At 44.1% G+C, this 15019-nt stretch overlaps 1 protein-coding gene across 4 annotated transcripts in view; it reads right to left on the bottom strand.

Moving 5' to 3' along the window:
* Adgrv1 (adhesion G protein-coupled receptor V1) overlaps window positions 1-15019 on the bottom strand; it is a 526418-nt gene that overhangs the window by 83082 nt on the left and 428317 nt on the right. The gene's annotated exons all lie outside the window — the stretch shown is intronic.

Below are 15019 nucleotides of genomic sequence, written 5' to 3'. Positions count from 1 at the left end.
GACACTGCCTGATACTCCAGGGACATAGTTCTACAGGAAAGGCCTCACGGAGAGTTCAGAGTTAAAAATTCTGAAATCCTAATGCATAATATTGAACGGTGGTCAAAACTGTGAAAATACAAAGCAGCAAACAGGGATGGGACATTTAAGAAGAGACCAGGGAAGGGCTCTGAAGGAGGGACGGCTGCACAGGGTTCCTTGTGCATAACCTCAGGGACAAGCCAGCCGGGAGGGCAGCAAGGGCTGAGGCTTCATATAGGAACACGCAAAAAGCAAAACCCAGCATGCCAATGTTCTTATAAAGGGGAAAAATACTGTTTACCACTACATAAAATACTGTTTGATAACCAAAGTCTCCTTATCTAGTACCATTTTGAATATATTTCTTTTTGCTGGATTGTAAATATTTCTATGCTTACTAGTTCATGTTTGCAGGACATAATTACACTCAGGGTGCGAGCTGGGCATGCACAGAGAGCATCTTAATCCTTTTTACCCGTTCTCCCTCCGTCTCTTGTTTCCCTTCCCATTTGCACAAGATCTATTTTCCTGTTTCCTATTATCTCTTATTTTGCTCTTTCATTTATTTATAATTTTGGTTTCTCCTGCAGGAGGAACCATGGATATCTGAGCTTGTGAGTCTGATTTATTTCACTTAACATTGTAGTCTCGAGGTACATCTTTTCCTACAAAGGACTCCTTGTTTACCACACAATAGTATTCCATTATTAAGATGTTGTGTTGCTAAACAATCTTCTCACAATTGACTTGGAGTAACTTGCTCGACTGTCACAACAATACTTTTTTGTTTTTGAGACAATGTCTTGCTACGTAGCCCAGGCTGCTCTAGAACTCACAGAGATCTTCCTGCATCAGCCTCCCATGTGCTGGCATCATAATAATATCAATTACTAGTATTATCATGCCCATTTTACAAACAGGGAACTAAAGCACCGAGAGTTGAATAACTTGTGCAAGGTTAAATCCTAGAAGAGGGCAGAACCTATGGGCCCTGATTGCTATACTGCATGGCCTCTCTAAATGAGGAAGTTGCTGGGCTGTGCACCGAGCAAAATTCCTTGTAAGCGCAGTGACAAACACTTCCAGAGCTTCCAAGACATCGCTGTTATGATAGAAAATTATTATCTTTTCTTTAAAATAGTAAGGCTGACGAGCTTGAACAAAGGAGATGCTTGATGGAATATTATCTAGAATCGAGGTTCTTCTATGGCAAGGAAGCACACGGAGGTTTGTCCTGCCAAGTGGCTTCACTGCCTCATGGCCAGGAGCATGGAGAGGGTGAGCAGGGCTGGAGCTGGGGCTCCCCCTCACCCCGACTGCGGACAGGAAATCACAGATGCTCAGTGCACTGTGGACACAGCATCCCTATAAGGCTCAGCCTGTTGTGAGTTCACATTAATAAAAATGCCTGCCTTTTCTTATTGGCTCAGACTACAGCCCGTTTAATCTCTTGGGAAGAGAGGGGGTAAAAGCCCAGAAATCCAGTTTTAAAAATTTCTATAAAGAATCGGAGCCAAACAGTGAAGCCTTTCAGCACTGGGGGTCACTTGTCAGGCCGTCCTGGGGCTGCGCTGGGGCCTCAAGTTTATGTACCCGCAAGGGCCAGGCCACTCTGACAGCCAGCATTCTGCAAGGGCATCCGGGGGACAGGCCAAGATTGTCGGCTAATGTGCAGGGCATTGTTTTGTGATGAGTGCTGTGCTTTACGATGCTGATATTTCATTCAGGTTAAATCATCCTGATTGAACAGTTAAGATCACTCTCTGGGGAGAGAAGGCTGAAGCCCAGACTGATCCCCAGACCGAATCCCGCTTTGGCAGCTGGCATCTGGGCCCCAGGCAATACAGGGCCTGGCACCTGAGTTCCTTGAATAGTTTCCTGGCAGCTGTAAGGAAGGTGCTCTGTGTCATGGGTCAGCTGCGTGTGATACTCATCAGACCCTGCCATCATCTACGATCTCTCTCCAGCCCCGCAGCAGAACCTTCTGCTTTATATACTTACTATTTAAAATAAGGGCAATTTTCTGTAGCAAAGCGTGATCTTTTTGGAATCCACGGCCCTCTTTCATGGGTCTCAGAGAAGTCAGGCGGGGCTTGGAGAGTTTGGACCTGAGTGAGTTTGTCTTTCTGGGCTGGCGTGCAGAGGTCAGAGTGAGGGTGTCACGGGTACGAGAGCAAGGCCGAGTGGGAGTTTCAGGAAAGCAGGTAAATAACATCCCAACTTCTTCATCCTTAGACTACATCCCTGCGGATAGTGTTCCTCTCAAGTCAGATACTTTTCTCATCTGTACCAAATAAGGGCAAGCACATGCGTGACGCGTGTGACTAAGGCGATGAGATGCTCTGTTTCCAGAGTGTCACTGGAAAGAAAATGCTTCAAGTGAGGCTCGATGTGTCAGAGGCAGAGAGCACACCAGTGAACTGAGATGAGGATTTATGCCAAGACATGGCCTCTGAGAAATGCTGGTGGCCTTGGGAAATTGGTCTTTTAAGAATGTCCTAGAGCCGGGCATGGTGGCTCATGCCTATAATCCCAGCACTCGGGAGGCTGAGGCAGGAGGATCATTGCGAGTTCGAGACCAGCCTGGGTTACAAAGTGAGCTCAAGGCCAGCCTGGACTGCATAGTGAGACCCTGTCTCAAAAAGGCAAAAAAAAAAAAAAAAAAAAAGAAAAGATTAATGTCCTAGTCCAGCTTCACCATAAAGAGACTGTTACACACTGGGAAGGTTGACTTGGCCTTGACTTAGCACTGGAATGATGAGGAGACTGGTGAGGAAGACCCCAGAAGAGGCCAGCCCCCGATTCCCTCCCTGGACCCAAATTCTCCACCTCCTGAGTTCAATACTGAGTTTACTCATACAGGTGCCACCATCCTGTGCTTTTCACTCAATATAATTTTCACCACGAATAAACCCAATCTTTCATCATTATTTCTAAAGGGAACTCTTACTTGATGATACAAAGTTACAGATAACTGCAAATTACAGCAGTATCCCAATATGCAATTACTTATTTGTATTTTCTTCTTGAGGTATTGGGGATTGAACCCACAACCTTCACACTGAGTTATATTCCCAGTTTTTTTATTGTTTATTTTAAAAATTTTTGCCAGTTAGGAGTCTGCCATGTATGATGATAACTCCAGCATAAATAAATGTTTGCTAGGTACCCAAAACAGATCGAATGTATAGATAGCAAACACTGGAAAATACATACGAATTAACATCGACACACATTCACCCAGCAGATGTTTTAGAGTATCTTATGCTCTGACTCCTAAGATGAGAATCTGTACAACATGTGACTGCTCTCCATGAATTTGAGCAATGCAGAGGTCATGTAGTACCATGCACAGGGGAAGGAATTCTGCTTTAAAGGGTCCCAGGGGGAGCTGGCTGTGGTGGTGCAGGCCTGCAAGCCCAGCACTCGGGAGGCAGAGGCAAGAGGATTAGTCCCAGGCAGCCCAGAGTACACAGCAGGACCCTGTCTCCAGTGACAGCTACAATGACAACAACACCCAGGGAAGGCTTGACATTCATTTCAGTGCTCACTCCCAGTGAAGAAAGAATCTCTCTTTGCTACAGATATTTTCTATGCCTGCCTGAATTTCTGTTACTGTTTTACCATGAGTACAGACACAGGAAAAAAATAGCCACTTTCTTCTAAAGCAGAACAATGTATCTAAGAGCCTTAAATTTCACTTTTGAAATTGGGATAAGTTTACATCTTCTGGCCTTCTCAATATGTTTTATTTTACAGAGGCGAAGAACTACACACACATGTCCTGGCTTTTAAACCTTATTTTCTACCCATTAGTCATCTTCATAGAATTCAGCTGAATTCTTTCCAGTTGTTTTCAGTCTTTTCCATGAGTTGAAGAATCCCCATTCAGATAGAAGGATTTAATTAAGAAGTAATAAAATAGCCAAACTAAATCATCATTCCAGAGTGGATACACCCTTTTATTCTTCCAGGAATTTCCTTGTTTTTAAAATGACAGACCTACGGATTCACAAGCCACAATCCATGGTCTTCCTACTTTTCATTCCTATCAGCGCATCGTATATGCAGGTGTCTTGTTTAGTCATCTAGACTTGCAAACTACACTTGCCCTGGCTATAGCCATGCTACAGGGCTTCATCTCTTTCCCAGTTAACGTATCTACAATGGACCCTATTGCTAGTTAGTTTTCATGTCCATCCATCTGCTCTTTTCCATGCGCTCGGATCACATCCTTCTCTTACCATGGAGACAAGTTATACTGGTCCGAGCTGGAACTCATCTCAGCCTGGTCTAGGCAAACAGGTGACAGAGGTGAAAATTAGAACCACTGTGTCTCAATGTGTTTTCATTACGGGAAAGCAACATGCTTTTCCATGCCAGTCAGATGGACCATGTAGGTCCGGGACTTCCTTCCCTGCCTCATGGAGGAGCTGACCCAGGAAGGACAATCACAAAGGATATGAGAGGGGAGCACTGGAGTGAGACTAAACCCGACAGCATCTTTCCTATGCCTGAATCTTCACCTGCTCAGGTTTTTACTACATGAACTACACCTTTTCTGATGCTAATCTGACTTGGATTTTTGTCAACAGGATTTCAAATTCTCCAAAAAGAAGTATGGGATAGGCCTGGATATCAGCTATTTATTTGCAATGTCTGTGGGCAGGAAAGGCATGAGAGAAGGATGTAGCCACATCAGAATTGACACAGGGAGCATCAATACTGCCATGATACCCACGTTTACACCACACAGTTTGAAAGTGAGCATACGGGTTGGAAAATCTGAGGTGAAATTTTTACCAACGGGTAGCACAAAGGTGTTCTTTCTTTCAATAATTCAAGCAAAAGCAGCCGTCTATGGAGGCTGTATGGTGTGTGTGACATCTCAATCCCCCGAAGCTTCTCTTTCACCTGAAGTTAGTTCTGAAAGCTCTGGGGAGAATCAGGTTCCCTGAGTGTATATATCTAAAACGCTTGCTGTCACTGAAATAGAAGTAAATTTATGAGATAAATCCCAAGAGGCGAGTTAATTCTTTCTAGGCACTCTGCCTGTGCAGTTGCCCATGCCAGAAATCTGAGAATTATCCAGGACTTTCTTATTCTGCCTCTAAATCAAGTCAATCACCTAGGCCTGACAACTATACTTTTCAAATAGCTTTTGAATCCATTCATTTTTCTTCATCTACAATACTGCCATTGTCTATAGCCAGCTCACCAGCATATCTGCTTGACTGCTGGCAACTGGCTCTCAAAAAGTCTCTGCATTCACCCACTCCTGGTGCTGGAGTTAGGATCCTAAGGTCCCCTAAAAGCCCAGAGGGTGAAGGCCTGGTTCCTGATTCATGGTACCTCTTTGAGTGGGTGCTGTCCTTAGGAGGAGAGCCTCCTGGAAGGAAGTCAGGTGTTTGGGTTGGAGACTGGGACTCTGTCCACTCCTCTCCTCTGTTTTTGCTTTCTCTGCCCCATGCTCTCTCCCCAGGATGGTTCTTTGTCACAGGTGTAAAGCAACAGGAACAACGGACCAGGGATGGAAACCTCTGAAACCGTGAGCCAAAGCAAACTTTTCTTCTCAAACAGCGAAGAGGACGTTCACAGTTTTAGAAATTTAGTATTAATATATCAAATCAAGTGATCACAAAGTTGTGGTTAGGCCTTTCTCCCTGCTAAAATTACTTCCCTTTATATAAAGGGACTGAAATATTTGGAAACCCAAAACAAGAGCAAAAGAAATCTTGGGTGGCAGCATCTCTGAGTAAGGCAATATCAGAAAGATTAAATAATGTCACTAAACTAATTGTTGTGGTTTGCTTAAATGTCTCCCCAAGGCCTCATGCAGTCATGAGGTGGTTGAATCTAGCGTTTGTGATTGGCTCATAGTCCAGTACTGGGATTGGTGCTGAGTGCTGCACCTGCCCAGGGGTGGAGCCAGCATACTATATAAGGGAGGAGGCATGCTTTTCTCTTTTGCCCTTTTTCACTCTTAGCGTTTGCAGCTGCCATTAATGGCAGTCATACCATGCTGCCTTGCAGCCAGCTAAGTGAGGACTGAAACCTCCAAAAAACTGTAAACTAAATAAACCTATCCTTCTCAATTTTGGAGGTCAGGTATTTTGTCTCAGCAATGAGAAAAGTAACCAAGACACTAATATTTGAGTATTAAACTGAAAATATGGAACAGTGGGTTTCAGGGTAATACGATTAACGGTAATGATGGGTAAGAGTACTGATGGGTCTCTCTCTGCTCCAATCACCTCCCTCCTAAATGCTTAAAAACATCAAAATAAGATGTGAAGTTTATATTCTAATTTAAAATATGAAACCATAAACCCTTGTGCCAAATTTAGTCCACAACAAAAGGTCACCCTGGGGCCATCAAAACCAGGGATGGCTGGGTTTAATACCTGTGGGGGGCTGCCAGGGCTGCCCTGCCTGCAGTGTGTTAGCACTTAATTACTCGCAGAAATCTGAGTCCCCTAAGTGGTTGTCAAGAGCACAGAACTGGAATCAGAACACTCTGCTCACTGTCCAGGAAATGTGAGAAGTAATTACCAGTCAGAAATTTAAACTCTAAATATTGTCCTCTATCAATGAGACATCCAAATTCATAGTTCATATATATTAGTAACATTAAGCTGAAAAACTAAGATAATGAGGATAATTGCTAGTCTGGAATCTGTAAGAACACACAGGATCCCTAGAGAAGACAACCTTCCTCTAACTGAGCTTACAATAAAAAAAAAATAACCTTGCAAAGAAATAACGGTCCTTGCATTGTTCAAAAGAGGCTGGAGAATTATTAATTTTAAAATCTTCACTAAGGATATATATTTCAAAAACCAGTAAGCAAGAAGTGGATGCTTAATATGCTCATGAGAGGAAAGCCAAAAAGAAGCTAACAAAGTCCTTGATGGATAGAAAGTACAAAATAAGTTAATAGAAAGAACTCAAATTTTATCATCAATCACAATAAATGCAATGTACTAATCTCACTAGCTAATAGGGCCCCACATCTGATTTAAACAAATCCAGCTGTAGGCTACATAAGATTTAGCTACAAGTACTGACCCATAATGCTTTGAAAGAATCACTAAATGCTATAGCATAATAGAAAGCTAGTTAGCAATACTAATGGGAAACCAAACAGAAAGTAAGGCTTTTAACCATTCATAAAGACCAACAAGGGTCAAAGAATAATCCTTTCTTTCCCTAGAAACATAGCAATATGGAATCTATATGCACCTACGATGGCCTCAAAAATGTAAGGAAAACACTGATTAAAGAAGCACTTACAGACACCTCTATCACAATCTGAGTACTTAGCTGAAATAAACTCCTCTTTAGGAAAACATGCTCAAAATTGACCCTATAAAAACAGTCATCTATACAAAAATACAACATTAAGGAAATTAAGAGTTAAAATTCACCTCGTACCTCAGGAGTAAATAAAGTTTTACAGACAAATTTAAACAAATCTTCATGCAACAAGTGTCTCAGTTTTACACAAAGTTTACCATGTTTTTGCTGCTACAATTTGGATACCAAACATCAAAAACATGAAAAAGAACTACTACAAACTAATCATACTTCTGAATATACATGCAAAAATCTAAATTAAGTATTATTAAGTTGAATCCAAGAGAAGACTAAAATAGACTTATCCAAGAATTCCAAAAAATGTTTAACATTAGGATATCTAACACATTCTCATCATCAATAGAGAGAGAAATACATAGCGACTCTAAGAGTGTGGTGTGGCAGGATGAGAGGGGATGTTATGGGCACAGAGGGCAGAGCCCACTCGCGTGTGAATGGGGATTCTGTTACAAGACAGACAGGGAAGGAATAAATAAATGCTGCCGAAGCACTTATCATTAGAAAAAATAGCTCTCTACCTGACTCTAGTCACAGAATACAATTCAGATAGTATAGCATCTAACTCTAACAAGATACAACTTTATTTCAGCAGACACTATGATACTGGGGTAGACTTCTTGATCAAGTTGTAAGGAAAATTTGGTTAGTAGGACTGTATAAGCTTGAATACTGCATTTTATAGGCAAAGTTTAAAAGACAAGGAAGGCCATATGCGGTTATTTGTAGCATATCTGACAAATGATTATAGTCATGAAAAAAACTACACAAAGCTGTAAATCAGTAAGGGAAAAAGCAATGTTTGGCCCGTGGGTGCAGGTGCTATGAGACAGTGCCCGTGTGGTATCTACTGTTGCAACCTCTTTCAAGAATAACCCGTTGGTGTCTGCTCAGTTAAGATAAACCCATATGAAGCCCAGCAACTCCACAACTAATTATATGTGCTAGAGAAAGCTTTGCACACATGCATATGTGTTCACTGAGCTATTGCTTAAAATAATAAAAATTCAGAAAACTCTGTGTCTACCGAGTTAATACATTATAAAAATATACAGAATTACATTCATATCTTGGCATAGAGTAGAACTGTTTGAACAAAAAGGAATGTGTAGCACTTGAAATAATCTTTAACACATTTTATTGATAATAAAAGCAAAGTGCAGAAGCATGGGTACTGTTATGGATTAAAAACTGGTGGTCAACTTAACACCAGCTGAATTAAACCAGTGTGGTACTGAGCATAGATGGCCCACCTGAGGAAAGATGCCAGCATAAACAGAGACTTGGAGAGGTGCAGTGAGGCACTGTGTGTTCTCTGTTGTTTGCAGCTGTTGGTTCTCCTGGAGGAGCTTGTCATGCTAGCTCCCCTGATATGAACCTGGCTGTTACCATTGGAGGAGCTCAGGATTTGTCACTGAGAATGGCTGAGATTCACTTTGGGGAAGCTCTGGTCCTTACACTGAGCATCACTTCTGGGCTCCTGAGGGGAAGATGTGTGCTGCTCAATCTCCAGGAGAAGCTTGTCACGCCGGCTTCCTGATATGTACTTCACTGTTCACATCATTGGAGGAGCCCAGGGCCTTTTTGTCGCTGAGGATGGCTGTGGTACTTTTCAGGGTAGCCCTGGTCCTTATTTTGAGCTTTGCTTCTTGGATCCAGTGTAGAATCCTCAACTTACTGGCACAGATCCTTTGCCCTGCTGGCACAGATCTAGCTTCCACCACTGACCTTTAGGCCTTCCCAGCACAGATCTGGAAAAGACTTGCATGAGTCATTGTCATGGGTCTTAGGCCTCCAGTTGGATTTGTGGGAGGCACTGTCATGGGCTTCAGGTCTTCAGCTGGACTCACGCAAGACACTACTGTGGGATCCAGGCCGTTGGCTGGATTTTCTAGGTCTTTAGTGTTGTGGACAGATTTCTTGCACTTTCTTGTATTTAACTCTGGGTGACCATCATAAAATAGTATCATAAATTCTGTGTCCTATAGGTCATTGTTCTGCTACAGCAGGTATGTTTGCATAAATTATTTCCCTGTGTAGCTCATGAGGAGTAAGACACCACTGAAAGGGACACACTTCAGGCATCACTGAGGAAGGAGAGAACCGTAGCTTAAGTCTAACACCTTCACTTGTTGATTCGTGGCTCAGGAGTTTAGAGGGCAGTTTAGAGGGCAGGAAGGGACCACATTACAGCAATGTCACAAACCAGAGCTGGGCCAGAATGCTGCACGAATGTGTTAGAGGAGTCCAGTTACTAAACGGGTGTCACGGCTGGGAGAACAGGGGCAGGGTGTGCCCAGGGTCAGATGAAGGGCAACCTGTAAGGGCCCCCACACTGACTTGAAGAGCGTCAAGGGTAAACTGAAGTCTTTTGGGACTACAACCACAAAATAAATAGTAATCACAAACCAGGAATTCAGTCGAGGTCAGTTTGGGCTTCTGAGACCAAGTCCTCTATCTGGGTTTGTTTGGACAGACGTGGAGAGGAGAGAACTGAGGAATTATGATAGGGCTCCCTCTCCAAATCATGACAAAAATGGCCTTGCAGGAAATTCAGAAGCAGGGAGATGAGGCTCTATGCTTTTCCCAGAAATCCTTCTTTTCTAACTCTTTTACGAGACCCAAAACCCATTCACCAGGTTGAAGAATTAAAACAACTAACAAAACCAAACTGGGCCTGTGAGTACCCTTCCCTGTGTCTTCCGGCACATAGTGCCTACTATTTAACAAATTCTGATTTAGAAGACAAGTTTCTTAGCAATGCGGGCAAGTCTGCGGGCTTGGTGAAGCTTAGGAACTGGCAGGCTGTTTAAAGTTCATTGTGAGACTCAGTATTTACACCATTAACTGCATTGTCAATAAATTACGCTCACTATTGTACCACACAGGAAAAAGCAATGTTCCCTGTTTATCTTGGCGAGTGTTTACACTCAGTCCTGCTGTGGGAAAGCAAAGTTGAACAATGCCGGGCTTTTCCTTCATGAGATCTTGACCAGACTGTCTGGACCAGCGCGTCAAACCCAGATGAGAAGCGGGGGAGCAAATTTCGCCCTTGTCACATCCTTGCCTGCGAGTGAAGTCTCCCGGGCCTTTGCCCGCAGAGCAGCAGAAGCTCTGACTTCCCCACTCCACTGCCTGCCTGGCTCCCCAAACCAGTGCTGCCTTTGCAACCTTTCTCTCAGGCTGTTGCCATCTTTTCCACATCCCGGGTGGCCTTGCCAAGATGCTGCAGACCTCAGCTTTTCTGCACTGCCAGTGACCAGAGGCCCCTACGTGGGCATGGCGAGGAGCCCGAGGGCTCAGTGTGCAAGGTCACCTCGGGGTTCTGTGGTCCAGGGCAGGGGCCCAAGAACTCGCTGGAGGACCTTCGTGCATTTCTCGGCAGAAAGCATCCTGAGTATTTACCAGATCATCACAGAGGCTGGCAACCCATTAACTGTCAGCCCATTCATTGTTTTACATGTTGGAAAATGAAGCACTGAGCCAGTTTTTAAACTTGGGTGAGGAGTGGGCAGAGCAAGGGGTACTTTCAAGCTCTCTCACTTCTGGCTTCATCTTCATCATCCTGTAAGACCTTGAGGAAAACGTTAATTCCTTCAGCAGAAGCATCCTGACAGCTCTGGCCCCAGGGCTCCCTCTCTGTGACCTGTGGGTCTGCCTGGCAGACTTTTAGCACACGCACTCTCCTGGCCTCAACCAGGACCAGCATCCTGGGACTTGCGACACTTTTAGGACCTGTACTGTAAGGCAGAGCAAGAAAACTGTACCATCACAAGAGGAAAGATGTTACTTCCTCATTACTTGGCAGGTTCAGAAACAATGGCTTAAATAATATCTACAAGAGAGTCCAATGATCTTTGCTTCATTTTTAAGAAAAGGCATTATTCTGTGCCCTGCTCAAATGAAGTATTTTTGCTTTCATTTGCCACCATCATGTTATTATGTGTTAAAGCATTTGCAAATATTTGATCCTGCTTATAAGATACCAAAGTTTTAGAAAAGTTAACAGCACCACATATTATGCCAGAGCCCTGGACTCTGGGGACAGGTCTGAATCCCCAGGAAGCTAAGCACCTGCTGTGAGACTTTGTATACATTTTGAGTAATTATTTCATGGTTCAGTGTTCTCACTTCTAGAATGGAGACAGTGATCTTAGTGGTATCCGCTTCACACAAGCATTAGTAGGGCACCAGGCAGAAGCATTTGTACTACTCAGTTAGTACTAAGCCTGGAAGCATTTTTGCTGTTAAGTTGCATTTTCTCAGTCATCAACCCGTCGGTAAAATGCGCCCACCTCTTACGATGGTCACCACGGCCTCACCGAGCGCTGAGATGCTCTGACGTCTGAAGCAAACCTGCCAAGCTACTCTGCGCAGCAGGCCTCGCTCTGACACTGCACCCAGACCTCTGTGCCCAATTGTGGGGGGACAGCAGGAGGAAAACTGCTTCTTTCCACCTCCCTGCCGGGGCTGTGGGCAGAGATGACGGTGGGTGGGTTTTGTGGCTTCTTGTCACTGCTGCTGATTGGTGTTGCCCCTGGTTCCCTGACAGAAGAGTGGGAAAGAGGACACCACTGGCTGAGCACTGGCCTGGGCAGATTATTGGGAAATTGGCTGAAACAAACCATCTGTCTGTCCAGGGTCTCTCCGGGCAGGAAACAGATCTTGCATTTCCAAAGGAATCACATCGCTGCTTCAATTGTATGTCCCTGAGGGCCACCAGTTAGAATGCCCTTGTTCTCTTTTTGACGTTTCTGCACCCATCTTGATAAGCCGTGTTAAAATGTTTAACCGTCCCACTTAAGTGAGACAGACAGGGCCTTTGCATCTCCCTTTTATTTTGCCCTTAGGCAACGTGCAGCTCGCCAGCTCCTGACTGTGTGTGATCTTCACACCTGTCATCCCCTAAGCACGGAGGAGCAGAAATGGAATGGGAGAGAGGCTATAAGAAAGCAGGGCCCAGGAGCAAGGATGTCAGGGAGGACTGGCCAGCCCTAAGGAAGAGCCCTGCCAGTGTGCGGTGTGGGTCGGGTCTCAGCATTGGTCAGAGAGCTCGTTATAGGTGACCAACTTCCCTCGCCTAATATGAGCTCAAAACGTTGTGGTTTATAGCCAAGAAGTAGTAATGGAAACTCAGCGGCCTGTTACTTTGGCCCAGTTCCCAGGTAAGTCCAAGGGGCAAGCCACTGACTGGGCGCATGCGCAGGGCTCCGCGCTTTGCACTGGGGAGAGCTCTCCATCCTCGCCAAGGCTGTTGGATCCAGTTCCTGCAATCTGAGCGCATGTAAACTGGTAAAACTGTCACAGAGCCTGGCAAGACATTTAAAGGCCACGCCTTGTACTGAAGGGAAAGATTAGCAGGATTCCAAACCCCACAGTAAATGCTGAGGCTGTAGTCTGGGAGAATGATTGGTTTCTTTTTTAGACCCCGAAATCAGAGTTTGGGTGGAACGCAGGACCTCGCATTATAACATGGTCACTCTCAGAGGCAATTAGGAATTTCACTGTGTATCTTTTAATCATGTTGTCTAGTTCGGGTTTTTAAAAGGTGAGTGCAGCTGAGGACTGCTTTTAGCTCAATCCCAGAAGAAACACAAATCAATGCTGATTGATAAAGGACATAAACTACAGCTTAATGTTCTCAGTTTAACATTGGCAGGGTAAAGGGGTAGTTGATAGAGATATACTTTAGGATTCATTAACCTGCTCCAGTAAGTCAGGAATACAGAGTTGGCTCCTTTTCCAAAACAGGACACTGTTAACACATTCTTCTTTCTCTTTTTGGGCTGAAAATGCCCAGACTTTACATTCGCTGCTATTTGTCTTCATCTTGAAATCTGAAGACCTTAGCTGGACTTAGTGGAAGAGAAGCTGAGATCACCAGGGACTGTCACGAGGCCACAGGACTTGAGGCTGCAGGCCCTGTCATCACAAGAGAAAGGGTCCAAACCCAGCTGTTCCTTACAATCAGCTAGGTACTTTGAGAACAAGCCCAGGCCTGGACCTGAGGGCCCGAGGGGTAGAAGTTGATTTAGGGTTGGGCCCATGCACCAGCACTCATTCGGAAAGCTTTCCAGGTGATCTACTGTGTAGGAGAGGTCAAGAGCTACTGGTCTACCCAACATGGAAATCATAAAAGGACAAAATTTAATTTGCAGGTAATTACTACTTATTATATGTGAATTATTCCAGTGAGGTCCTAAAAATGGTATCTTAAAAGCATTTCAGTGACATTCCCTGATTTCATGCTATTCTGTTAGTATAGATACTGTGTTTTCAGAAGGGAAAGAGTAGCCCTAACAGTCCTGCTTATTCTTCAGCAGAAAGGACGGCTGGGACCCGGGTCCCCCGGCAACCAAGCCACCCCACCCTGGGGTGGGCCAGGGTTTCTCCAGCATTGAGAGTCTAAAAACCATGGATGGGGACAGACTTAAGAGTTCCAAACCAGATACCAGAGACCATTTCTGAACATCTTTCATGCAGTATTCTAGTACCCAATCAGGAAACAATTCACAAAATTATTCCTGGCTCAAAAAACCAAAGAAAAGATAGGAAGAGAACACATGCAACTTTTAGTACGAATATATGGTAATAACCCCAGTCTCAAGTCATTGCTTCCTATTTCAATCCCACTGTAAGGCTGTGTAAGGCTTTGTCACTTTCTTACAATATGTTACCAAGACCCTCACCTATCATCTGGGCCTGGTGTCTCACCCCTAATCCCATTTGAGAACAGCTATAGGTTCATCTTCGTGGGCTTTGTGTTAGACCCTTCCGAGTCACACAAGACAGTGTTTTTAATCACAAGAGTACTTTTTTTGGAGGCAGGGTCTCACTATGTGGTTTACACTGGCCTTGAGCTCATTTGGTAGCCCAGGCTGGTCTCAAACTCACAACCATCCTCCTGCCTCAGCCTCCAAAGTGCTGGGATTACAGGCATGAACCACCATGCCGGGTTCTAAGAGTGCTTTTGATATTAAATACCAGATTCATTTCACTGCCAAATTTGTTTGTTTTTTTTTTTTTTTTTTTTGGTCTTTTTCCTTTTTATCGGTACTGGGGATCGAACTCACGACTGCCTGCTTACAAGGCAGGTGCTTATGCCGTTGAGCTAAATCTCCAGCCCCCTTCACTGCCAAATTTGACATACAAGTCTGCTTATAAAGAAGAATTTGTGTACACATCAGCTCTCCTTTAATCTGCTCTTCTGTAGAGTCTGTGGGATAAACTCAATAGGGCAATTATTTCTATTTTAATTCCCCCCAAAAGGAAGTAAGAGCTGAGACAATCCAAACTTTAAAAACCATAGAAATATCCATAGGAGCCAAAATTTCCTTTCAAATGCCCCACGATTTCATACTGAAGTTAATTTTTTAGTTCTTTTGTTTCCCTTAAGTGTGACATTTTAAAATAGCAACATAGAAAGCTGCAGGCCAAAGCCACAACTTGTAAACCTGTTGGAACAAACTCATCCTCCACACGAAGGGAGACTAAATTAGTGTGCTCATTTCCCAAAAACTGTTTCCCCATGAGTCATGGGGCTTATCTGTAATCCAGTTTTAGTGGTGCATCACTGCAGACCTACACAGGGGGAGCTCTGGAAGAATTTGGGGCTCTGGGAATT

Source organism: Cavia porcellus, unplaced genomic scaffold, assembly GCF_034190915.1.
Source record: "Cavia porcellus strain 051 isolate PalLab524CR breed Dunkin Hartley unplaced genomic scaffold, mCavPor4.1 scaffold_2, whole genome shotgun sequence".
NCBI lineage: Eukaryota > Metazoa > Chordata > Mammalia > Rodentia > Caviidae > Cavia > Cavia porcellus.
The sequence above is the reverse complement of the archived record's forward strand: the minus strand, read 5'-3'. Positions and strand labels throughout refer to the sequence as shown.